General features: G+C 40.7%; 1 long non-coding RNA gene across 5 annotated transcripts in view; it reads left to right on the top strand.

Annotated features, from left to right (window-relative positions):
• The window catches only part of LOC109264308 (uncharacterized), a 57,585-nt gene that overhangs the window by 10,652 nt on the left and 19,283 nt on the right, over positions 1–27,650 (top strand). For 3 of the 5 annotated variants that reach the window (XR_008425067.1, XR_008425065.1, XR_008425063.1), the window contains 3 exons: positions 682–862; positions 4,169–4,360; positions 7,974–8,039. This is a non-coding gene — a long non-coding RNA (uncharacterized LOC109264308). Of the gene's footprint in view, positions 1–681; positions 863–4,168; positions 4,361–6,324; positions 6,399–7,973; positions 8,040–27,650 lie in introns of all 5 variants that reach the window. The other 2 variants (XR_008425064.1, XR_008425066.1) reach the window with 2 other exon arrangements.

Raw genomic sequence — 27,650 nt, 5'->3', positions numbered from 1 at the left:
TTCGTGTGTTCACGTGGGCTCTCTTTCTCTTTCTCTCTCTCAAAATAAATAAACATTTTTAAAAAAGAAAAGAAAAGGGGATGGTGTGCCCAGGAACAGAGAGATAAGCTGGGTGATTGGTGCACTGGTATCTGGGACACAGTAGGCACTTGATAAACAGTGATCCAGAGATTTGCCCCAAAGGCTAAATTCGGTAGCTCTTTAGAAGTGGCCCTAGAATTAAGACCACACAAGATCCTTGTGCTCAGTACTGTGACTCTAACTACCAGTGCTTGGGCCATTAACCTTGCAGCCTTTTCAGTCAAGCAAATGTTCTTGGAAACTAATTGCCTGTTTGCTTCAGGTTAGTTTCATGATATAGTTGGCATGTCCTACACCATGGCATGAAAGAAATCCCATAGTGAAGTCTAATATTCACTTACTGTTCTTGAACTAGTGATGGGAAAGAGACCCATGCCTACTTGGGCCTGAGGCTGAGCATTTCATCTACCTTGAGGATCTAACTGGCCATGGTGACTCTCTGTGAGGTAAAAAGGAGTCTGTCATTAGTCAGCCTTATTCCTGTTAACATTAACCTCATGCTTTGCTGTCCTTAGTCTTTTTTCAAATAACACTAATAGATAATATAATATGCATGGTATCTTGTATGTGTCCCTCTTCTCTACTTTTCCATCTTGCTAGGTATCCAGGAGCCTGCACTGTATGGGCAGTCTCAGTGGACAACCTTACCCTCACTTTGGAGGGCAGTTGGTCAGTGAGGTGGCTCTGTCCCTGCTGAGTCACTCTAAGTTCACTGTGTCCCTCTACAAAAGTCTACAGTTTTCATCAATCACCTTTTCCTTATAGCAGCCCTCTGGTTCCAGTAAGTGCTTCCTTCCCTTGGTCCTCCCCTGCTGCAGGCTTTGGGTAGTAATGGCTCCCCACTCTTGCTTGCCATAGGGTATGCATTTTTCCTGGTTGTTTTTCCTAAATACTGCCCACACCTTGATAAACAGTCATCACTTTATTAAACTCTCCTGAAGTGTACCATTTATTTCTTGATGGAATCCTGACTGATGCAGATAAAATAAGTATCAGGACAATAATTTATTTGCTTATTAATTTCTATTTACAATACTAAAGATGGAGGAAAAGCTAATTCAAGGTCATACTTCACTCTATTGTACATTTTGAACAACAGGTGACTGTTATGTAGGAAAATACGTTGGTTTGGAAAATAAACTGCATTTCAACTTAGTTAATATCTCTAGGGTGTCTCTGGTGTTAAACACAAAACAAGTGAATTATTCAAGAGAGTTGCCTTTTTTTTTCTGCAGGTGCAGATATAATGGTAAAGAACATGAGTTTTGATGTCAGGAAGATTTAGTTTTGAATCTGAGCTCTTTTAGTTACTTCCTTGTGGTTAAGGGATAAGTTGCTTCCCGTGTCCTTATCTATAATATGTGAATGATAATTCCTCTCTCACACAGTGGTTGTGACAGTTAGGTGAGATATCAGGTAGAGGACCTGAATAGACATTTTTCCAAAGAAAATATACAAATGGCCAATAGGTACATCCCTAGTCATCAGGGAAATGAAAATCAAAACCATGAAGAGATATCACCTCATACTTGTTAGGATGACTATTATTAAAAAGACAAGAGCTAACAAATTTTGGGGAGGATGTGGAGAAAAGGGAACCCTTGTACAGTATTGGTAGGAATGTAAATTGGTGCAGCCCCTCTAGAAAACAGTATGGCCGTTCCTCAGAAAATTAAAAAAATAGAACTGCCATATCATCCAGCAATCCCACTCCTGGGTATATATCTGAAGGATATGAAAGCAGGATCTGAAAGAGAAGTATCTGCACTCCCACATTCATTGCAACATTATTCACAATAGCCAGAATGTGGAAACAACCTGCATGTCTGGCAATGGATGAATGTGGTGTTTATACAATGGAATATTATTCAGCCACGAAAAAGAAAGAAATCCTGCCATTTACAACAGTGCAGATGAATCTGGAGGGCATTATGTTAAGTGAAACAAACCACACAGAGCAAGATATATATTGTATGGTATCACTTATATGTGGAATCTTTTTAAAAAAGCCAATTTTGGGGCGCCTGGGTGGCTCAGTTGGTTAAGCATCAGACTTCGGCTCAGGTCACGATCTCACTGTCCGTGAGTTCGAGCCCCGCGTCGGGCTCTGTGCTGACTGCTCAGAGCCTGGAGCCTGTTTCGGATTCTGTGTCTCCCTCTCTCTCTGAACCTCCCCCGTTCATGCTCTGTCTCTCTCTGTCTCAAAAATAAATAAACGTTAAAAAAAAATTTTTAAAAAGCCAACTTCATATAAACAGAGAGTAAAATGGTGGTTGCTGGTGTCTGGGGGAGGGGAAAATAGGAAGATGTAAGTCAAAGGGTACCAAATTTCACTTATAAGATGAATAAGTTCTGAGGATCTAATGTATAGAATGGTGACTGTAAGTAAATAGCACCATATTTTACACTTGAAATATCCTGACAGATCTTAAGTATCTCACCACACACACACACACACACACACACAGACACACACACACAGAAGATAATATTTATAAAACACTTAATTTGTTGCCTGATACATAATAGGAATACTAAAATGCCTAAGTAGGTATTTCCCCCCAGAATGCAAAAAAACACCAATTTAAAGGGATAAGGCATCTCTGTGCTGATTACCTCATTATTTACAATATCCAAAAAATGAGAGCAGCCCAAGTGTTCACTGATAGAGGAATAAAGAAGATATGGTGTATATATACACACACACACACACACACACACACACACACACACACACACATATATACACACAATGGAATATTATTAAACCATAAAAAAAAAGAATTCTTCCCATTTGGAACAACATGGATGGGGCTGGAGACTATAATGCTAACTGAAAAGAGTCACTCAGAGAAAGACAAATACCATATGATTTCACTCATTTATGGAGTTTTAGAAACAAATGGCCAAAGGAAAAAAAGACAGAGAGAGACAAACCAAGAATCAGACTCTTAATTATAGACAGCAAACTGATGGCTACCAGAGGGGAGATGGGTGGGGGGATTGGTGAAATAGGTGATGGGGATTAGCACCAGGTGATGCTCATGGAATTGTTGAATCACACCTGAAACTAATATTACACTGGCATTAAAATAAAAAGCTTAATAAAAAATACCTAAGTGAGGCTTACAGACATCATTTTAATTGTGTGCAGCAATAAGCCTTGGATTCTAGAACAGAAGCTTCCCATAGAACTTTCTGCAGTAATGGAACTGTTCTATATTTGCACTAATATACACCCATTGAATACTTGAAATGTGGCTAGCTGAATTTTCAATTTTATTTAATTCTAATTAAATTGAAATGGCCACATATGGCTCATGACTACCATAGTGGACTACGGTAAACAGTAGGTCAGAAGAATAAACTTAAAAGTAACAAGTCATTTTGTAAGATCACCTGTGCCATTTGGACACGTGGTCATAAAAGCTATCAGTCGGATACAGTCAGAAGTATCAACTGTTCATGCTCCCAGAAGCTGACATGATAATAGTGTATGCTATACTCATATAAGAAATTTTTGTACTAGAGAAAGCAGATAGATTGAAATTATATGCAAATACATAAACATGCACACACTTTAAAGGGAATATTTTGGATAAATTTATTTTAAATCAGATTACCTGGATAATTATTCCCAATTTCTCCTTCTGCTTTGGTTCACTGAATATGAATATGAATATGGATCTGGATATGAGGACTTCTCTGCTTTTGCCCTTCCACAGTCCATGGTGTGCATACTTTCATAGTGGCATGCTTGTAGCACTGCCAAGCCCAGTTGGGCCTCCCAGTCCTCAACAAGACCATGTAGGAAGGTACAACCCACTGATTGGAATTGACATGTGAGACACAGCCTATTTCCCGCCCTGGATTTAAGAACATTTTTTTAAGGAATGCTTGGGTAATCTGGAAAGAGATTTGTAACTTATATACTAAAAAATAAATAGAGTTATATAATTTTAGAGCCAGAGAAGGCTCAAAACATTGTTATATTTTTCTTGGACTTGCTCTATTTTCCTATACACAAATGTACCATATCTGCTGCGGGTCTTCTGATTACCACCTCCCACTCCCCCCCTCCCCCCAGATCCAGTGCCCACCCTTCTCCACCCAGATGTGCGCCCTGGAAGGCTGACCTGTGGACTGATCACTGGGCTTCCAGTTGAAATTGGCCAGTTGGATGCACCAGCAGATCTGGCAATCAGATAAGAGTGAAATTGGGGTATTTATTCTGCTCCCTTCCTGTGAGGACAACGTGGACTGTCTGGATCCTAATACTGTGAGTCATAGCTCCTGTCACCTGTTAGGGACCCTCTCCTCACAATTCTCTTTCCTTGGAAACAGCTCTTTCTCATGGCCTCTTGAGGCCTAGGGACAGTAAAGGGAGTACTGTTTTTGCTGCCCCAGATGCTACACTATTTCTTGTTTCCCCATACCCTGGCCAGTTCTCTGAAAAGAGCCTCTTTATCATAAACTCTCCTCATATTTCACAAATTGAGTGTGCTGTTATTTTCTGATGGAACTTTGATATATCTATGAAAGAGTATCTGGATGTCCTCTCTCTGGGCCTTTCTTCCTAGAGGCCATTGCTACAGGGATAATTTAGGACATTGCTTTTTTAAAGCAGTTCTTTAATCTCACTGCCTTACCAGACATCAACTCAGACCCCTCTGGGGTGAGTCATTCTATTTGTGTGGGTGGGGTTTGTTAAAAAAATTTAAGAATTTTCTCAAAAGTCCAAGTGCATAGCCCCAAATAAAATAAACAACTGAAAAAAAAAAAAAAAAAGGACTGTGCGTTTAAATGCCTTGGACAGTGACCCACAACTCAGCCCCTCCTTTCTGGGCAGGATGTGGTCAGAGTACTATACACGGCTAAGAAATTTCCCTTTGGGGCCGTTTGTTCATGCAGTTTGGTGTGGATGAAATCAATTCCAAGTAATACCTAGAAGTTGAGGTGTTATATGTACAGTATTAGTTGAAGAGCTTTGGAAGAGTCAGGATAGCATATTAATTTTCTCCTCTCCCAAAGACTGTTAAAAATGGTTCTTGGTAGGACTCCTTTCCTTTATTTTGGTCACAAGCAGTAAAAGGCTGGCTTTCTATGGCATGCAGTGACAGACGGAGACCCACCTGGACCCTTGCCTATCTGGTGTAAAGCGTGCAAAAGTGCTAAAAACTCCCTGCTCAGAAATACCTTTCTTCCCAGAAGTTCTGTCACAATTCCAAAAATTCCCATTATGAACATGTTACCTTAAGGGTATTACAGAGTGATCTGTTTTACTGGGTTAAGGCATCGTTTTGTGGGATAAGGACATTGCACATCAGCTGGTTGATGTCTTGGCAGAACGAAATGTAACGATCGCCTCCTGGCATCATTTGTAGAGAGAATGGGAAGATAAGGGTCCTGGTTGGGAAGGAGGTAAACAAAGGTGTGAGGCTTACAGAATCACTCAGGAACTAGACCTGTTAGGGAGAACACAGTGGTGAGTTAGTGAGTACAGGGGCCACTGAGGTGCCTGAGTGTGCCTGGGTATGACTAACACTGTCATCAACTGTGCTGAAACGTGAAAATACGGTCCATGTAAAGTGTTTGGGTCAAAGCTTAATAAATAGATTTCCTTTTCTGTGCCACTCATAATGTGGCTGAAAGCTGTCCCAGGCAGGAGATTGTCAAAGGATACCTAAGGATGTGTCAGAGCTTGAAGAACTAGACCATTATGATAAATCAGGAGCCAGAATGGCAATCATCTGTCAGGCTGACTGTGATTAATTGGTAGTGACTGCCTGAAGTGCAGTTAAGGAGTGTGAGGTGGCATCTAGTCACAATGAATAAAAATGACATTGTTGATTACAGTGGGCTTATGAGTGTGGGCTTGGACTTGGAGGTAAGGGGAGGTGATACATGTGCCACACATTTGCTAGGCCTACCAAGGGTCTTTTTCTGCTTTATTCCATAATCAATGTGATTGCTGGGTTTTGGGGGGCCTTAGACAGGCTTCAGGAATCCCTAGTACCACCTTCCTGGGGATTTCCTGTCACTGGATCAGTTTACAAAGAGTATATGCACGAAACTTTTCATTTCTTCCTATGATAAAATCTGTTATTTGGGCTAGATGCCAGATGATGGTTTGGGGATCCAGGCTGGGGTCTAACAGGCCAGGAAGAATCGTCTCCAAAAGGAATGACTGGTGAGGAACATATCTTCATATGCTTGTTTTCTCATTCCATACCTCTACACCAGGTCAGGACTGCAGGAAGCCCTAGGAGTCATCCTTGACTCCTCTCGTTCCCTCACATTCTCCATCTAATGTATCGGTAAGAGCTGACAGAATATATGCTCATATGATGCACTTCTCACCCCTACCACTGCCACTTCAGTCCATCTCTCCTCTGGTCTGATGGCATAGGTTCCTGTCTGGCTCCCTGCTTTCACTCTTGTGCTTTGCAGTCTGTCTCCTCACACGTTTTTAAAAACGTAAACCAGGTTACATCATTCTTCTGCTTACCACTGTCCAACAGCTTTCCAGCACACCGGAGTATAATCAGAAGGCCTCACCATGGCTTCAGATATCCATGTGATCTGTGGTCTGATCCCTGTGCTCTGGTTTCTCTGGCTTCATCCCCCCCGTTCTCTTTCTCTCTCCCTCTCTTCCAGCCATCCTGGCCTACCTTCTGTTCCTCCATCTTGCCAAGCGCATTTCCATCTCTGCCCCTTTGCTGGATATGTTCTCCCCCCAAATCTGATGTGGCTTTCTCTCTCATTCTTTCAGGTCTCTTTCAAGTGTTACCTCCTTTCTTGACTCCTTTATCTGAAGTGACACCTCCTCCCCAGGTTACTCCCTGTTCTCTAACCTTTATTTTTTCTTCTTGGTGCTGCTCATTACTAGTGGATACCATGTTAAATCATTATTTACGTATAGATTTTTCTTTCCTCCTCCCTGGAATGTAAGTCTTTGAGGGCAGGATCTTGTTTATTGTCATAGTATTTAGAAGAATATCTAGAACATAGTACGTATTCAGGAAATATTTATCAAATGGATGCACGGATTTTGAAAGTGAAGCGTCTTCACTAGGCCATGCGGTTGCATGTCAAATCATGTGGAGGATCAAGACGATGTGCAAATCCATGGCAAGGAGTGGTGCCTGAGTGGCAGGACCAGCTAACTGGTGGTCTAACTAAGGGCTGATTGGGGAGCCTCGTAGCAGGGGAACAGTCAGAAAGTACAGAGCTTCCAGGGAATTGTGAGTCAATGTCAGAATCCAAGAAAATGATTGTGACAGCACACAAGAGTTCCTAGCACGAAGACATTAACATTGAGACACTTTCTCAGATGGAAGGCTTTCTAAACACTTATGCCTAGAACAGGGACCACAGTGTAGGGACTGAGTAGAGTCTGAAGTAGAGCTTAGTTCAGAGATGGCAAACAGGTTAATCAATCCACTGAATTCTACAGAGTCTGGAGAGAGACTCACAATCAGCTCCTAATGCACCATGGCTGCCACCTCCTTGCAGATGCTGTCCCAGAAACCAATTCTTCAAGGGAGATGTCACTGTGCTGATGATCCCCAAGAGGCCAGAGACCAATGAGTTCAGTGGCCCACTTACATCTCACATTGGGGAACTCCGCTCAGCAGCAGGGGCCTCTGCACTGGCTGGGAATCCCCACTGCAGCAGCAGCCTTTGCGGGGTTGAGCTGCAAGCTACTTTTCAGATTTAGCACACAGCCTTGTGAGGAGACAAAGTTGTATTGCCTCTGACGAGAAACAAAGCCAGTGATGTTGACATATATGGGAAATGGGAAGATATCCAGAGGTTGGAAGCAAATCTCCAAGCTGGAAGTGTGGCTTGTACTGATCTTTGTGTGTCCCCATCCTCAACTGTGTTTGCAGGCTTCCAGGATCTATGTAGAAAGAAGTACATTGCTGTGTGTTTGTAGCTCCGCCCATCATTTGAGGGTAAGTAGAAAAGAGGTTTGGCGTGGCTTTCAGAGGAAGTAAGGTGAAGATTCTTCTCTCCCAGCCTAAGTAAACCACTTAGGCCTTTCATGACTCAGAAACCACAGACCCCACAGCCAACATGCATCTATTCATTCTTGTCTACAAATATTGATTGAAAGCCTATTGTGTGACTAACACAGTACTTGGTTTGAGGATGTAATGGTAAAGTAAGATTAACTCTCTCCCCTCAAAAGTAGATAATCTCATTCTAGTGTGGAACATTTTGCAACATGGAGGACAACGTAATCTAGTAGCAAGGAATGTAAGCTGCTGCCACTCACTAGACTGTGTGATATTGTACAAGTCACTTCCTTTCTCTGCATTTTAATTTTCTCATGTATATTTCCAGGACATTACCCATGTTAGGGGATTTAATAAAATAATGCCTATCAAGTGTTTAGCCTATGTGTCAGTAAATGTAAGCTATGATTCTGGTTATGATTTTATGGTAAGAGTTGGTAGACAATGCTGTGGGGGTACATTTATATATCAAAATACCATATTTCTAGACAAATGTATTTATATTCAAGACTAAGCCCATAAAACACTTGAGTAATTGGAGATTACATTTTTTTTTCCTTTCCTGTCCAAGACCCTCTCTATCCAAATCTATCTTCTTTCCCCTTTCTGGAAGCCTTGAGTGCCCTGGATCTTTCTCTGATTTTCTCTGTCAATGCTTCTCTCAGTGGATTGGTAGATGGGAATGAATCCAAGCAAGATATGTATGTCACATTGTCACTGATTTAGAGCATTGCCCTTCCTGGAGGTGTTCTCATCTCACCCAAAGAATGGCATCATTTCAGGTTATCAGTAAAACTGCCTTTTCTGAAAGTAATGAAGGAGCTTGGTATCTGTACAGGAGGAGAGCAGATCTCTTCCTGTACAAAAATGGAATGGTCTCAACAGTAGACTCCACACATGGGAACTTGGTTCACAACAGAGACAGCAATATAAACGTACGGAGAGGGGAAGAATTATTCTTCAAGTGTTGGGATAATTGGTGGAAAGGAAATCCCTACCTCAGAGTTTAGACACAAGTAAATTCCACATAGAATTAAGATGTACATATGAAAGGGAAATTTTATAACTTTGAGCAGAAAACATAGGGGACTTTTAAACATAGGGGCTTATGTCTCAAAAGGCATACACCAAAAGGAAAAGTTTTAAAATATTATATTGAAATATAATTCTGTACCAACAAAGACACAATAAACAAAGTATAAGCTTCAGACTTAGAAAAGATATTATAATGCCTATAACCAACCAGGAATTCTTAATAAAAATTTATTTTAAAAAATTCCTATGGATCAATAAGAAAAGATAATCAAAGAAAAGTGGGCAAATAATATGAACTGGACCCTCACAGAAAAATAAACTTAATCTCATTAATAACAATGAAAATTCAAATTAAAACCATAGTGTGATACTATTTTACACCCTGAGCCTGGCCAAAATGATAATATCTGGTAAACCCAGTTTTGATGAGGCTGTGGGGAGACACATCTCACATATTGCTGGTTAGAGTGTGTTGGCAACATTACCCTGGAGAGCACATTGGCAATATCTATCAAATCGAAGAAGTGCGTAACCTAAGACCTAGAAATTCCACTTGTAAGTATATATCCTAGTAAATCTCTTGCACATGTATACAAAGAATGATATTTTCATTATTGGAAAGGCAAAAAACTGGGATGAATTAAGGCCCATCTGTAGCAGGATAGATAAGTAAGTTGTGAATTAGTCATATAATGCAATCTTATATACAGCACTTAAAATGAATGAGATAGAGCTACATGTACCAATATGGATCAATTAATCTCTGAAGGATAACATTGACATACAAATAGCAAACTACAGAAGGATCTAAATTATATGATACCTTTCAGATAAAAATATACAAACACACCAAACTTTATACTGTTCACATTATATGTTTATTATATGTTATATTATACTGGGTTTATTATATGTTTACATAAAATATATGTAGCTTATATGTATTTATTATATATGTACATCCAAATCATATGTTTATTTATTTTTTTAAAGTTTATGTATTTTTTAAAATTATTTTTAACATTTATTTATTTTTCAGAGAGAGAGAGAGAGAGTGAATAGGAAAGAGGCAGAGAGAGAGGGAGACACAGAATCCAAAGCAGGCTCCAGGCTCCGAGCTGTCAGCACAGAGCCCGACGCAGGGCCTGAACCCATGAACCGTGAGATCATGACCTGAGCTGAAGTCGGATGCCCAACCGGCTGAGCCACCCAGGCACCCCTAAAGTTTTTGTATTTTGAGAGAGAGAGAGAGAGAGAGAGAGAGAGAGAGAGAGAGAGAGCAAGCAGTGGACGGGCAGAGAGGGAGGGAGAGAGAGAATCCCAAGCAGGGTCTGCACTGTCAGTGCAGAGCCTGATGCAGGGCTTGAACTCATGAACTGTTGAGATCATGACCTGAGCCGAAATCAAGAGTTGGAGCCACCCAGGCACCCCTAAATCACATGTTTTTTTTGTTGTTGTTGTTTTTTCGTTTTTTTGTTTTTTAAATACGTATATGTTGTTTGTGTAAAAATACTAGAAAGTATCAGAAATGAACATGGGCAGAACAAATATCAACCTGAAGACAGTTTGGAGATGGAAGAAGGAGAAGGGGATAGTAGTAGTTTGGTGGGGAAAGACTTCAATAAGATTTGGATGAAATATGATAAAAATGCTATTATTAAATCTCAGTTGTTGAAAGATGTTTATACTTTTCCATATGTTTGGCATTTTAAAATTGAAAGAACCAGTTCCCTTTCTTGATGGTGAGACTGGCCTTCCTTATGGTTTTATCAGTTAGCTCTCTGATAAGATATTGTGTGATGGGGGTCTATTTATTCCCTATAGTACCTCCTGGATTTGTAGTACTTGGTTTGAGTCTACCTCATGTTCTCTTCTTTGGAGAAAGGGCTTATCTAGGGCAGGGATGCCATGTGTAGGTGTGCAGTCCCTTCGCTGTACAAAGGTGCTGGCCAGGTGGGGTCTGAAACACAGTCCATGTTCTGCTCCCCAAGCGATGGCCCTGATACAAGACTGCACCCTTGCATGGCTGTGTAGGGGCCTTTTGCTAATTCAGGTGTCTGAGGAAGAGTCTTTCTAATCTGACCATGTAATAGGCAGTGCCTTTTTCTATTTGCACAAAGGCACACTCTAGTGGAAAAGCAGACCTGACCTAGGAGATTAAGGCCACAGCCAGAGTTTCCCAGGCTTATTGGGGTAGATATTCACCCAATCTTTGAGAAGACGGTTGGAAACATGTTTATCCTGCATGGGACAGCCAGAGAGAGGCTGGAGGAGAATCCAAATCACTCACCAGTTGTTTCCCAACATGTTCTAAGTCCACAGCACATAGGAGCCAACCAGGTCCTGCAGACCCGCCCCCTCCTCACCAAGAAGCACCCACATGAATATCACTTGGCAACTTCTTTTATAAATTTGTGGGCATTTTCTTATGACTTTGAATGGGAAGGTGTGATTGATGTGTGAATTAGATCTTCACTGGGAAGGCAAACTTAGGTGTCAGCATTTATTTGAGGTGAATTTTCTGATTTAATTTATTTCACCTGGTGTGTTTACTTAGCATCTGCTTTCTAGGTATTGAGTACAAAATAAACAGGTATTTATATTCTGTGCTCCAAAAGTTACAACAAATCCTTAAAAAATTTGTATTGATACTGCTTTGAGGATGATAGTTATTGGATTGATATATTATTGTTGAATCCTTCTGTCTGAATAAAGATACAACTATAACTTAAAGTCAAAATAGTTCAGATTCTGTAAAGTATAAGATTCATCACTGGCCCATTTTTCCTTTCAACTAATCATCCAAGACACATGAGTCTTGAGTGCCTCATGGTTTTATCAGTTAGCTCTCTGATAAGATATTGTGTGATGGGGGTCTATTTATTCCCTATAGTACCTCCTGGATTTGTAATACTTGGTTTAAGTGTGCTAGGTGCTAAGGATAGAAGATTGAATAATCTTCTTTTCCTCAAGGAAGCCAGACATTCAAAGAATTACACTTCAGTGTTTTAAGAGCAGTAAGAGAAGGGAATCCAGGAGACTGGCATGCCTAACTCAGCAGCTGGTTGAGGGCATGTGTTTGTGTCACTGCAGACTTCCTGGGGGAGGTGATGTCTGAGCTGGATTAGAGTCTGCAGTGGGGAAGGACATTCAGGTAGAGGAGGCAGCGTGATCCAAGGCACTATATATGACATTTGGTTTTTGTTGTTGTTGTTCACCCAGATGCCGTTTTCTTTTCCTGATGACCCTTTGGGAACTCCCCCTCTACTAAGAGCAGTCTTGGTGGAGCTGTCAGTCAAGGGACTCTGAGATCCAAGCTCTAGGCAGTTGAGCCAAGCTAGGCTCATGGAATTCTCTTACCCAGGAATCTGACTCTTTAGCCCAATTATTGCAATGAAGGAAAATGGTTGTTGCAGAGACCTAAAAATAAAGTTCATAGTTCCTGCCTAGATCCCAGACTTGTTCTGGTTCTCAGATTTTTCCATGCTTGATTCTTTAGTTTTTCCTTCAATTCTGTGAGCTATCTCATATCCTTACAGTAAAATCTGTTTTGCTTGTTATCCAGAATCAGTGTATATTGCTTACAACTGAAAAACCCGAAGTGATACAAGAAAAAAAATCAATGGTGGAAGCTATTAGTAGCAGTCTAAGAAGTCTACTTATTATCTACCAGAACTCCTTAAGGAAAATTTCCAAATGCTTCAGAGATGGGAAGGAGAGAAAGAAAGAAAGAAAGAAAGAAAAGAAAGAAAGAAAGAAAGAAAGAAAGAAAGAAAGAAAGAAAAGAATGAAATGAAACTAAAAGAAAATAAAAGAAGAATAAGAAAGAAAGAAAGAAGAGAAAGAGAAATGGAAGGAAGGAAGGGGAAAGGAAGAAGGAAAAAAAAAAAGATTTCTTTATCATACCATGACCAAGCACCTTCCCATATGGTGTGATGGGAAGGTACATTCCTGAGGATGGCTGGGTTTGCAGGGTGGACCCCATCGGCATCATTTAAACTCCTGCCCCTGGCCAGCCTTGGTCTCTTCCTCCCTGGACTGGCTGTTACCTACAACATGCAGGAGAAAAGGAACAGTTTGATGCTGCTTCACACAGAGCCCAGCTGGAATCTGCCAGAGACTGCTCTGCATCCGGAGACAATTTACCTTGTTGGCCCTCAGGGCAAAAATGAAGATGACAATGAGCCAAGGATGTCAGATTTTCAGACTGCTGCTGGCTGAGTTTCTTAGGTTCTAGTCTGCAAGCCTGAAGTCTATATTAAAGTGGAAACAATTAAAAGCTCTGACTTTTTCATTGTATTGTAATTACAGCAACATCTCTGGTACAAATTATAACTCACTTACTATTCTAGGCAGTTAGCATCTGGACTGCCACCAAGGAGACCCTTTTTAGGTTATAAAGGGGTATCACTGGGTGCCCTCAGAAAGCTGGAGACTCATAAGGAAGAGGCTTTACTCAAGGCAGGAACAGGGGGAGGGTTATACTCTTCATAGATGAGGCGTCTTACTGAAAATACTTGGGTTCTGACACCCCCTGGAATATTATTGATAGTTAGAAGCCTTTATTTGTTATCTTCATTATTGTGTATATTGCTGTTATCAGAATTTATCCGCAAAATGATCATGGGAGTTTAGTCTGCAGGGAACTACTTTATGAATTTATGTGAATTTTTACTTAAATTAAATTTTTGCTTTCTTTACCATTTCTCTGTTGGAGGCAGCCAATGGAGAATTTCCTTTGGCAGATATATAGGATGTCGTGTCTGAGAGAAAGCAATCAATCATAAATTCTGTAGCAGCTCAGATAAAATCGGGATTTTATCTCTTCTGATGAGTACTGATTCAGATACTCTCAGGTTGCCTCTAGCATCAGTCACAAATGTTTCCAGTGACAAAGATCCTGGCTTGAGCTGACTTAAGCACAATGGGGAATTTACCGTCTCTGGCCATTGAAAACTAAGATGCTGATTTGGCTTTGACTTGATTTAGAGTTGAAGTTTCTCTCTTCTTGAATAGATTTATTCCCAGGTTCCACGTAATACCCCCAGAAACTCCAGGCTTATTCCACCACAAGGCAAAACCCATCAGAGAAGAGCAATACGTTGTCTGAGGGTTTCTTGTCAAATCCTTGAAATTCACCATATTGGACCAACTTAGGTCACATGCACACTCTTGAATGATCTCTGTGGCCAATGGAGGGCCATGATCCCACTGTGTTAAACATAAGGTATGGGTGGAATCTCACAGCCTGTGGGGCTGAGTCAAGGAGAATGGATCACCACAAGCAAACCCCAAGTAAACAATCCCAATAAATCAGTGCCTTTGCAGGAGGAGAGGGGAATAGTTTCTGGAGAGGAAAATTGCACATGTCCCTCACACCTCTTTAGTATGGACATCTCTAAATGTAGTCCCCAAGGATGGCAGAAGGAGTGGGGCCTCTACCCCAAAGCGTTGCCCTCATTTCTTTCAGTTAACTCCCAAAATTCTGAAATTATTCTAGACCCAGAAATCTATGGAGAGTCATAATCCTGTTGTGAGGGGGTGATGGAGAATGAACTAATGCATAATCAGAAGGTTTTCCTGAAAGATAAGATCTTCCAATTACTTGCAAATCTCCCCAAAGCATATGAAACAGAGTTTAAATATTTCTTTTCTATGAAGGAATTTTGAGAGATATAACTAAGCAATCTAATGATTTTAAATAGGATCCTCCCTGAAAATAACAAGACTCCCATTAACCAAAGACCTACTCTATGCCAGACTCAGTTCTAGATGCTTGGTTAATTATTTCCCACAGCAGCACTCTGGGGAAAATATCATCGTCTCTATTACAATCCAAATGAAGAAACTGTAGGTCAGAGAGCTTAAGTAAGTTTCTGGACCCAGCTAGGATTCAAGCACCCTCTGTTCAACCCCAGACCCCAGAGCCCCAGGCATTGCCCATCCTTTGAAATTACACATGACGGAGAAAATCCATCTCCCTTCCCTAATGGAGCAACAGGGATGAGAAAATCTCTCTGCGGTGTTAGGATGCATTTTTATACTTTTTGTAGTAGGAAAGGGAGAATAGTACTAAACAATTCCGGAGCATCAGCTAGATTTGGGCCACTGGGAGCGGAGGGAAAAATGCTTTGTAGTCTACTCAACAATGAGTTTTGAGTAGAGAAGAATATGATTTCCCAGGCCTCTTATCAGATTCAATTCATGCACCAGGTTTTGCACAAACTGCAATCAGTGCCGACAAGAGTGCTGGAGGTCAGCATTAGCAGACACCACGTGGCTTTCCACCTAGCAGCTACTCCCAAGCACTAATGAAATGATGCATCAAAAAGCCGCCCTGACTCACTACTGGAGTCTGTCCACGCCAGCCTCTGCCACCCCCGCTCCACAGAGACCACACTTACTAAGATCACTGAAGATCCTCTTGCTCCTAAACCCACACGGAAATTCTTCTCTGGGACTCTTTCTGGTCTCCGTGGTGCTTGATCCAGTGGGCCGCTTCTATGCTCTAAATCCTCTCAAACAAGCAATAGCATCACTGCTGGGCTGTCTTCTCTTCCAGGTCGTTTCTAAGACACTTCTTACAATTGGCAGGAGACCCTTCGTATTTTGTTTGGGGTTGATGACCGTGTTAATGACAGATCAAGACCCTGAGCAGTTCCACTTGTTTCTGTGTGTTCAGTATGCCCCCAACAGGTTCAAATCTCGAGATTTTTTATAAATGACCTGACTTTTGCCTAAAGGTCACCCAACAAGAGCACTTGATTCACAAATCCATGATCCTCTGTCCCATTGTAAACCTGCTGTAGAAACTTTTATAAATATTTTGAACTTTGGTATACAGATTTTTGTCATCAAGTTAAGGCAAGCACAGTATATCTTTCCTCATTTAAATAGAATTTAATAAGGAAGTAGGGAAACAGGTGCTGGAGGACTGAAAATATACAAAAGGGAATACTGAGGCATCACAGAAAGTAGCTAAGGGAACAGAGGGAAGAGGTTGGGGTGATTAGGAATCTAGAATCTTGGAGAAGGGGGTATACAGAGAGCTAAGGCCCAGGCCACTGAGGAGGGGCCATGGCCAACTGGTGTGGGGAACTCTGAGGAAGGTCTAGTAGCCTTGGAAAAACTCAGGGAACTGGGACCAATACCTACTGCCAAGATAAAGGTCTTGGAATAGAAACAGTATAAGCAAAAACCAAAACAGGAATGAGCAAGTCCCTTTTCCCTTCCCCTTCAGTCTCTTTATTTTGCCCCCGGGAGCACCTAAAAGGATCCGCTGGCAAAAGTGAAATAGGTTTGCTGAATTCCCAACCCCAGCATCACAAAGCAGAGCATGGAAGAGTGCCTTGCAGCTAAGAGACAAGAGCTTAATAAACACACACCTCTGACCCATTCACTCTCACCACTGTCTTTGAACTTTCTGCAAGGAGCATTATTTGCCCAGAATTTCCATTCCCCAACTCTGCCGGGTCATTAGCCCTAATTACAAAAAATCCAAGGGTCTGTTTGCTCCATGAGATCTTCCTGGATTGATCACAGGAAGGAGAGCAGTTCTTGCCCGCCATGCTGCCCACACTGCTCTCCAGCTGTGCCTGCTAACATCTACAGTGATGAAAATCCATCTCTCCAGCTGCTTTTCCCTTGTGGTTTAAGCATGGCCTGTGCATTTGGTATACTGGGAATTACTGAATAGTTGCCTCCCTGCTGTGTGCAAACAATGCTTAATTTTCTTTGTGGGAGCACTTATGTTTCTTTGACAAGTTCCCATTCCCTCTTGGAAGAGAGGATACTCAATTTCACCCAAACTGTGAAATTAGGTTTGATCCTAAATATTTTAAGTCACTTATGGCTTAGAATAGTCTCATTTCAAATGAATATTCAGTCCAAATCAGGTGCTGTGACCCTTAGCCGCTGTCTAATTTAAAACATCAATTTCATGGTTTCTGTCTGTTTCTCAAGGATTTTTCTTCCCTCCCCCTGGGACCTTGAGCTTGCCTGTGTGCCTCCATTGCAGGGAGAGGAGGAAGATGTCCTGCAGGTGAGGGTACATGAGTGGGAAGAAAATTGATCAGCTGGGATGAAGTCAAGGACTTTCCAGCAGAGCCCAGCTAACTGGTTTCTTGTTGGTCTGCTGTCAGGTGCTGGTGATGCCAGCCGCCCTGATAGGTGGCTCTCTTGGCCTGGATAGTACCTGGTGCTGCTTTCTCATGGGGCATGTTGGATGGCACTCTCTAGCCTGAACATGTCAGGGCAGCATTGGATAGTACTGCTTCCTCACCTTCATCCTTGGAGAACAGTCTGCAGGGGGTCCCACCACGTTCTTCCTTCCAACAGTGGAAGTTTCTGGGGCGTGGCTATCTGGCTTCTGCTACTCTGCCAGTCTCAGGCATTTTACTCTTGAGCTCATTTGTCATCCTTCCCCTGCTACCCTTTGTTATCACAAGGGGCTGATCCTACAGGCTATGTTGTCCAGGCTGCCAGGTCAGCTGGGTTTTGTCCAGAACCAGCAAATAGGAGGATTGGCAAGAGATTGTAGGTGGCATTACTGGCAGCCATGGGGTGTCCTCTGTGGCTCCAGCTCCCACTGGATGGGTTCTCCATGGTCTTTGGCCCTTGCATTCCAGTACTACCTCCATCCTTTGTCTTTCCATCCTAGAGCTAATATTCATTCCTACTTTGCTAATTTCTGGGTTGTTTCATCATTCTCTGTTTGACTCTTGGCTCCTTCATCACCTGTATAACCAATTCCTTGCCCTAAATTCCTTCTGTAATACATACTTAAGTGGATTCTGTTTTTCTGTTTCCCAAGGCCCAGCCTGGCCTAGATCAATGGGAACCTTAGGAACCCCCTCCATACCTACCTTGGCTCTATGAACAGTTCAAGGGTGATCTGTGCCAACTCTCACTCACTACGCCACCTTGCCAGGGCAGGTTGGCAGATCCTACCACCCAGGAAACTCCAGATGAGTAACTGGTTCCAGTCCCTGTACTTTGAAAACCCCCTAAAATTCAGTGGAGAAATGTCCAGAAATTGCAGCTTCCCATCCCACTACATGGTATGCTAGGGAGGAAGGACAGAGTGCTGAAAGCTCCCCAAATGTTCTCCTTCAACTCTCTCTCCCTCCTAAAGTGCTCTTCTTTTTCAGGCACAAGAGCTGCCAAACCAGTTGTGCCTTGTTCACACCTCAGTGAGGATTAGGTGGATTTGACCCTGGGACATCTGTCTTCAGTAACTTCTATAACTTCTGCTTGGCCAGTGGGTGAAGGGCTGACAGGCTAGTCAGGTAACCTGGGGGAGAAAGAAGGAGTCTCAAGGAATATTTCACACCTTATATCATATATGTTCCTGTATAAGATATGCCTCTGGCCTAAAGTTTTAAAGATATTCTTAGAAAACTGTAGGATCTGGAGTAAATCCTATGACTCCACTGGAGTAAATCCATTGTGTTGGATTAAATTAAATGAATATCAAAGGAAATCTTGTAGAAGCAGAAGACATAGCAAAAGAGAAACTTGAATTCTTGCAGGAATATGGGCCTACAGAAAGAAAAGAAGAAAGATCTCTCCCTAATGATATTATATTCCTGGATATTCCTAATACCGTCTGGTAGAAGTTACCTCTTTTTCCAGTGAACTACACATCCATTATGCCGACATATGCTTCTCAGAGAGTAAAGTGTACTCTATGTAGATTCATTCATTGTTTTTCATTTCTGGCCCCTTACCCTGTAATCACTAAAAGATACATTGAAAAACAGGGTGGCTCCATGGAGCCTTCACATGGAAGTGGTTCAAAGTAAAACAAAACAAAAGCCCACTAAGCTAAAACAAACAAAGCCCATTTGTTCTAATTCTATATGTCATGCCAGACACAATGGATTAAAAACTGTAACGCACTTATTAAGTCTTGAACTTGCCACAACCCCTTTAGTTTTATTTTTATTGTCTGAAATTCTCTAACGATTCAATGTCACTTTTTCTCTTTGGGATCATTAATTTTCAGGGTTAGATAGAGATCAATAGTCATAGTTTGAAATTGGCATTTTTGGAGGAGAAATATGTTGTGCCACTGTGCATAGATTGGATGGTGCCCCAGTTAAGAAAATGGTGTGCTCTTTTATGATTGCGTTCATCGATAGTACCCTGAGCATTATTTTATTCTGTTGTGAAGATTCTGACAGTCTCTTATAGTATCTTATCTATCACTGAGTTTTCTTTTCTCTCCTTTCATATTGGGTCTATGGAGTGGAACTTTATTTAAAAGGCCCTGACATGAGAAAGAATGGCCATGGCCAGGCCATTCTCTTTTAGCATCAAGGAAAGTGGCCAAGTGGTCAGTCACCCAAGTCAAGAACTCAGTGTAGTGCCTGTGCACCTAGGGTGTGGCTTTAAAGGTAATCAATTTCATTTGGGGGACTATATGACAATGGATATTTTGACATTACAAAACACTTGGCAAAGTTGGCAATCACTTCCCTGAGCAAGACTACTGCCTGAAGCCTGGCTCAGAGGAGGCAGCCCTCAGAGGCACTCATCTAGGAGGCAGAAATTCACCTTATTTATTTTTCCTTTCAACAAATATTTATTAAGTGCCAGGTGCTATAAATACAACAATAAACAAAACTGATAAAAATCCCTGCCCTCATAGAAATTGTGTGTGTGTGTGTGTGTGTGTGTGTGTGTGCATGTGTGAAAAGACAATAAAAAAATTAACCAGGGAATTATGTATCTGTTTGACTAGCTGCCCTATCTTTTAGGTGGTGATAAATATGAAGAAAATATAGCAGGAAAGTTTGTGCCAAGGTATGGGTATAGGAGGAGAGTTGCCATTTTAAACATAGTGGCCAGGGAAGGCATCACTGGGAAGGTGATGTTTGATCAGAGACATGAATGGGGGACAGGATGTAGATATTTGGGGAACAGAAAATGCCAAGTCTCTGGGGAAGAAGCATGCTTGATGGACCAAAAAAAATGGCCAGGGTGGCTTGAGCCAAATGACTGGGGGGAGTGGTAGGAACTGAGGTCAGAGAGGTAGCAGGGACCAGATTGTCCAGAGCAAAAACTCGTACTCAGGGTCTACTAGATATTGTTATTTAAGGTAATAAAGAATCTCATGTATTCACATATTACAAATTTGGACTTAATTTTTGTTCACTGTGTTTCAATATGGTTGGTTTCTTTTTTAACCCCATGTCTTTTACGTACTTAAAAATGTTATTTTGAGAAGGAATCTATAGACTTCAACTGTCTGCCAGAGAGATTCACTTCACAAAGAAGGTTAAGAATTCCAGATGCTACTGCAGTACTTCAGCTTTTCCTCTGAGAGATATAATGAATGATCACTCTGGCTGCCATGTTGAGTGTAGGCTAAAGATGGACAAGGGTGGTGGCAGGAGATAAGTTAGGAAGCTATGACAGTGATTCAGGCAAGACATGATGGCAGCTTGTACCAGAGTAGTAGCAGTGGAGGTAGTGGGGAGAGGCTAATTCCTAGAGAGATTTTAAAGGTAGAGCCAACAGGATTTGCTGATGGGTTGGATATGAGCTTAGAGGGAAACAGAGTCAAAAGTGATCATGAGATTTTAGTCCTTAGCAACTGGAAGGATGCTGCTGCTTTCTTTTGAGGTAGGGAAGTATGCAGGGGAGCCAGGGAGGAGGGATGGGGAAGACCAGATTTCGTTTTTGGATATCTTGTTTGAAATGCCTACTAGATATCCCAGTGGAAATATCGTATAGGCAGCTAGAGGTAGAAGTCTAGAAGTGTGGAGGGGAAGTCCAGGCTGGAAACACAAAGTTGGGAATTATCAGTATACACCTGGAATTAAAGCTGTGTGACCAGATAAGAATTTTTATCTTGCAAAGTGGTACACATGGAAAAGAGATGAGTTTTGATGGTGGTTACCTGGGGTGACCTAATGTTTAGAATTTGCGAAGAGGAGAGGAATCAGACAGGAGAGCAACCAGTGACTTAGGAGGAAATTAGGAGGATTTGATGTCCCTAAACCCAAGGGAAGAAAATGTCAAAGAGGAGTGATTACCTGTTACATGCTGCTGATAGGTCAAGTGATATGAGGCCTGAGTTGAGCATGGATTTAGTAACTTGGAAGTTGTTGGTGACCTAGAAGAGAGTTTTAGCCAAATGACTGGAATGAAAGTCCTATTGAAATAGGTTCAAGAAAGAATAAGGAGAGGGAAGTTGGAGACAATGGGAAGAGGAAACTCCTTTCCAATATTTCCTTCAAAGGGAAACAGAAAATTTAGGTGATAGCTGGAGGGGGTATGAGGATCCAACAATTTTTTTTGAGCTGGAAGAAGTTTCGGCATATTTGAACACTGATAGAAATGATTTTAAAAAGAGATCACACAGATTACTCAGGTGAGTTGGAGGCCATCATTGAAGCAATGTCTTAGAGTAGACAAGATCAGACAACTTAGAGTAGACAACTAGAGGGAGAACAGAGGGGTTGACCTTAAACATGACCTGTGGAGTTCACCCATAGTACCAGGTGGGAAGGCAGGTATAAGAGCAGAGTATTATGGGGAGAAGTGACAGTGAAACATGGAATTTCTCTTTTGGTTTTCACCATTTTTTTTACAAGAAATAAGAAGCATGATAATCAACTAAAAATGAGAATGGATAGGGATAAGAGGTTGGAAATTTGAAAAGAGAGGAAAGGTGTTGAATGGTTGTCTAGTGTGGTGGAAACGTGAATGGAACAGCAAAATGCAGTAGGAGTGCCAAGAAGCATTCAGGACTCTCTTGCTAATTAGTGAGTAAGAATTTCAAATGAATCTATTCAAAAAGTTATATTTTTCTTCAGTCATATTAAACTCGTTGGGTACAGACCTGAAGTAGGTAGAGAGTCAATCAAGATTGGGTTTTGTCATGTAAGTTGAAGGGAGGACAGAGCAAGAGAACTGACGGCTGACCCAAGGGAATAACTGATTATGGAATTTATGTAAAGAAATGAGGCTGTGAGGGTGGTGTGGACAGTAAAAAGGTGGTAGAACCAATAGATTGTAGATTCTAGTGCCGTGGAACAATTCTCAGAGTCAAGGCACTAGAGGGAGAGAGGTGAAAAGATAGGAGGTGGAGGACAGAGAACATAGTTAGAATAGAGATTATGGGAGTGATGTGGCTTTTGGTAAGGAGTAGGTTAAAGTTTGACCTTGAGAAAGAGAAGCTGAGTTAGGGTGGAGAGTAAGGTCATCAGAGGGAAGGAAGTTAAGGAACCAAGAGTCCAGCCTCTTGGAAAGATAATCTACTTGGATATTTAAATCACTAAAAATTAGGTAAGGAGTAATGTTGACAATGATAGTAAGTAAGCCTGGGGATAAAATCTTCATGAAATAGCAATGGTGGCAACCGTATCTGCAACAAGAATAGACAATGCCTCATTGTCTAATTGTATATGATTTAAAGCTGGGGTCTGGAATAGTGATCTTCCATTTGCCAGGGTCAAGGCAATGAAAATGATCTTTTTAACACAAACTCGCCTCAACTCTATCTCTGGGAGCTCTCTTCATTGAGTAGGTAGCTGGAGGAAGCATATAATTAACGCTTGTCTTTTTTTTTTTTTTCAGGCAGATTTTATATATTTTTTCATTTTAATTTTGGTTGTTCACCTACTTTTTTCATCATTTACTAGGGTGACAGACACTCTTTGTGGGTGATGGTGAGGGATAACCTAACTTTTATCCATAACTGCCTTTTACCTAGTCAACTTCTAGCTAGTGATGGCGATGTGACACTATTCTGGCCAATGAAATACAAGCAGAAGTAATTGAGTGAGGTTTCTGAGAAAGTTTTTCCTTTCCTGAGAAAAAGAGACAGACTCAATAGTCATTTCCCTTTTACTCTTTGCCCTTGTTTTTTGTTTTCTTTTCTGCAAAGTGGATAGGCAGCCCCAAGGTGCGACAATCATCTTGTAACCATGAGTGACAAATGGCAGAACAGAAAGATAGTAAGAGTCTGAGTTCCTGATTCCACTGTGCAGCCACTGCCCCAGCCCTAACTATTACCTCTGGAATTCTTGTCATGTAAAACAAATCTTCTTCCTTGAAGCCAGCGCATTAGCTTTGTTTGTTTGTTGTTTTTGCAACTTGCTGCTTCCCTAACTCATAAAGCTACTTTCTTGTGAAGATAGAAATTCTAGACAGTTGAATTTAAGAGGGAATTTCACAGACTTATTTGTGAGTAACCTTATTTTTATAACATCTGTCGACCAAAATGTTTGCTTGAGTCTTCCTCTTCTTCAGGTTACTGCCTTATCCTCATTCCTCAGTCAGATTTATTGTATGAGTAGCCCACACACGCTTTCTCCACTCTTTTGCATTCTACCGTATATCAGGCCTGTAGAGTTGATCTCTAGATAACTTCGATGGAAACTGTTATAACTAACATTACTGATGACCCTGTGGCATTTTGTTTTTTGATCCTTATCCCCCTTGAAACCTTTGTAGGGATGGCTCAATTGGCCATTTCCTCCTCCTCTTCCTCCTTGGGCTTCTGCAATATGACCCTTCCCTAGTAGAAGTTCTCAACTTCTGAATTATTTTCTTGACCCTTTTCATAGCTCCTTGTCATCTGCCTAACCCTCACTGTTTCTTCTTTAGTAGTCCCCTTGGTCCTCTCACCCTATTTTTCCTCCACTCCCATCTTCTCGTCTTTCACTCTCTAGGTTTCCCCAAGATGGTTTCATATGCTACTAGGTTTCTACCTGCTTCCAAAAGGTCAGCAATATATAAGTGTATCATTTCATTCTAGACCTCTCACTAGAGTTATAGATGCCTATTTCTAACTGCTTCCAGAACACCTTATTTTAAATATTATTTTATCAAAACTGGATTCTACAGAAATCCTACCTATTCTATCCTATTTTGTTTCTTTTGTCACCACCATTTATCCAAGTGTCCAAGCAAAGACTTTGAAGGCAACTTCAACTCTACTGTATTTTCCCCCCATTTTTCATATCCAGCTGGTGAATAGCTCTATTAATTTGTGCCTTGGAAATATTTCTCAAACATCGGTTCTTTTCTCCATCCTCATTACCCTGCTTCTATTAGGACCTCCCTTACTTGTATATACCCTCCCTTGACTCACTTCCACAGAGAAGGTTTTCTCTTATGTTTTCTCCATTCTTATGAAGAGCCATCCTCAACCTTTAGAAGAGATATCAGTCCTTTCTTCAACTTGATTATCTACTAAGACAAAAAGACTTGTGATTAATGGCAACATAGAGTAATTTGAGACTCTTGTTAGTTGAAGCCCTTTCCCGCTTTGGACATCCAGTTTTTATTAAGAATTCAGCTCAGAAAAGGGAGTGAAGGATGGCTTGAAGATGAAATCTAACCCTGTATCAAACCAGATCTTCAGAGAGCTAGTTGAAAAGAGATTATCAAGGGTGTTACTCATGACTTCACAGAGACCTCCTTTTGCTCTGTGTTCCTGTCTCGTGTCAATACCGAGAAGAGTGAGTTGTACTTCCCTTAAGCAATCAGTAACAAATATATAGAGCAATTTATTTTTAACTCTTGATTTGTGGCTCTACCCCAAATGGAGCCTTTTGATCCTTGTTTTTCATTTTTCATTGGCTCCACATTTATTTTATGCCCCTTATATTTATGTATCTTTGGATGGTAACTTCCTTTTTTCTCTAGAATATGGTGAAAACAAATATATAAATAGTCTAGGTTCTTATTATGTTTTTCCCTGGTTATTGTAATATTGGCCTTCCTTGCCCACCTCATATCTCTCCTTCTATATATCCTTTACTTATATATATCCTTTACTTACTCAAATTATTCTTCTGTTTAAAAGCATTTAGTAGTTTTCCTCCTGGCTCTTTAACAGGATATACATATCTCCATATGTACATAATCTTCACAATCCTGCAATATAGTTTCCTAGCCTTGGCCCCGTGCCTCCCGCATGCCCTTTTTTCCAACTATGCCAAGCCAGTCTCTTGGAAATGTGTGTCTCAAGCTTCTAACCTTCATTTTGTTCAAAATGGTAAATATAGTTGTTATATATGTTACATGTATGTATATATGCTGTGCCTGCTACTCATGCTATGCTCATGGTTCCTATTCATCCTTGAAGACACATGTCAAAAGTTACCTCCTCTGTGATGCCTTTTCTGATTCCTTCTAAAAAGAGTTTTTCTTTCCTATAAGTGTTCCTGTAATACTTTTAGGTTCTTTTGCTAATAGTAATTATCACACTGAATTTTATTAATTTGTTCCTTGGTATATTACTTAACCATTTGTTTTCATTCATCTCTGTACTTTGCTTGGCATAGTGTACTGCTTAATAAGTTTGTTTTGATTGTGCAAGTGAACACTACAGTGTTTTTGGGTGGATGTCTGTGGCTGACATTTCACCACCTCATGTGATACTGTGGCCACATGACTTTTTGGATTTGTGGGGTTTGTTCAGTTACAACAGTAAGTTACTTAAAAAAAAGTTTTGATTCCAATAATAGATTTATTGAGTCATAATAATCATCTCTAGGTCAGAATAACTAGAACACAGTTTACTGACAGCTGCTAGTATCTTTTGGGGTCCCACCATTCTATCTTTAAAAAAAATCATTCTATCAATCTCTAACAGAATCTCACTGACTAGAAGGTTAATGATAAATTAGCAATGGTTAGAAGTCTTGAATTAAAATTGGAAACAAGGCCTATTATTAGGGATGCCATTTTTATGGTCGATAGCCACATAAGAATTATTATGAACCGAGACATTTTTGAAAAACAGATTTGGTATGTTTTACTAACTAGTCTTCAGACATTATTTTAGCACCTGTTTGCCAGCAATTTACTAGTCATTTTAGGTGTCAGCAGCTTATTCTTCAACTAGATTGAAGGTAATGTAAGATCAGGGATCACACATTACCTACTATTGGACATGAGCTGAGCATACTGATGGCAAAATACTAACTGCTATAGCCTATCAAACATGTGCATGATGTGGGAGGGATTCTTCCTGCATCATGGGAATACAGTCTAGTTTAAGCTGTTTTGAAAGTGGAACATCCCTCTTCTTCCTCCTGCTATACCACCCGGTGAGTTTTGTTTTGTTTTCTCCATATTTGGCTCTGTGGGAAGTCATCTGATCTTTGGCCCTAGCCAGGGACTAATGGGCACATGAGATCTTGAGGGTTCTGATCCAAAATAAAATGGGAAAAAAAACCCCAACCAACTGATAGGCTTTTGTCAAAGCAGAACAACTAGTCACCTCTGAAAATACATCCAAGAAATGAAACATTCTCAAAATGTTCACAATAAAGATTTTCCTGATCCTGGCCCAAAGTAGTTATGGCATTCATCCAAAAGGATCTCCTGGACATGAAACCCAAGAAAACATTAAACATAAATTTTCTGTTAGGAGCACTTAAAAGGGTTACATTTTTAAGGAGAAGAGCTGACTTAGCAAGGATGTGCTTTTAGGAGAACTTGTCCTGGAAGCCTTCACTGCTATTTAGCTCTGGCACTGGAATTCATGCAAAGGTTAAACACACTGCCTATAACTATGACCTCAGGAAAAATGGGGAAAAAGCACATAAATACACAAAATCAATCTGCTAGTGCAGCAAGAAAACATAGATGATTAAACCATCATAGAGTGGTTTCTTTGTGTGTTAAAAATAAAACAAAACAAAACAAAACCCAACAACAGAATTCCATTTTAATGTTATTATTGCCAGTTTGAATCCCCAAAGGATCAAATGGTGGTTGAGAGTGATTCTAGTTATGAAAAGATGAATATTTAGCAAATGTATTTTTTCCATTGGTATTAGGCTACAGGCATCCATGGGAGCCAACTATTTATAGTCTCGGATTTGTATTTCTCCTTCTTCTTCTTCTTCTTCTTCTTCTTCTTCTTCTTCTTCTTCTTCTTCTTCTTCTTTTTCTTCTTCTTCTTCTTCTTCTTCTTCTTCTTCTTCTTCTTCTTCTTCTTCTTTAGCATCAGTAGAGTAGGGGTGGGCAGGGTGAAAATAGTCTCACACTAATTTTAGAGAATTTACATAGCATTCTTAGAACATGGTCTTCTCTTTGACTTTCATGAAATGAGCAATTGGACCAAGGAGAACAGGATACAGATGAGGCATTTTAGTGGGGATCTTTCAGTCTTTGCTGGCATAATACATCTATAAGGTATACTTGAAAAATAACTTGGAGGGTCCTTACTGTGTATGCGAAGTGGTTGCTTTTCTATTTAATAAACTTAGACAAGGCTAAGTGTTAGAGAAAAATCTTCCAGTGTTTCTCTGTAAAGTGTTGGTAACATACTGAGTATGTACGACAGAAGTCAAAGTGATGGCAAGATTCTGTCACTATGAGTAGTTACAGTTCCTAACAAATGGCAAGGGACAGGACTGTAACTTGCAGTTCCCTTGTGTGGTGTAGACATGTGGAAAGAGAATGGCAAAAGGAATGGAATGGATTGAATACATATTTTGAAGTTCTCTGATCTTTCTTTCTGTTTTTGAGTGAAATGCAGCC

The sequence above is a fragment of the Panthera pardus genome, unplaced genomic scaffold (assembly GCF_024362965.1).
Source record: "Panthera pardus isolate Hobbes unplaced genomic scaffold, ASM2436296v1 HiC_scaffold_22, whole genome shotgun sequence".
Taxonomy (NCBI): Eukaryota; Metazoa; Chordata; class Mammalia; order Carnivora; family Felidae; genus Panthera; species Panthera pardus.
This window is presented reverse-complemented; position numbering and strand designations above follow the sequence as displayed.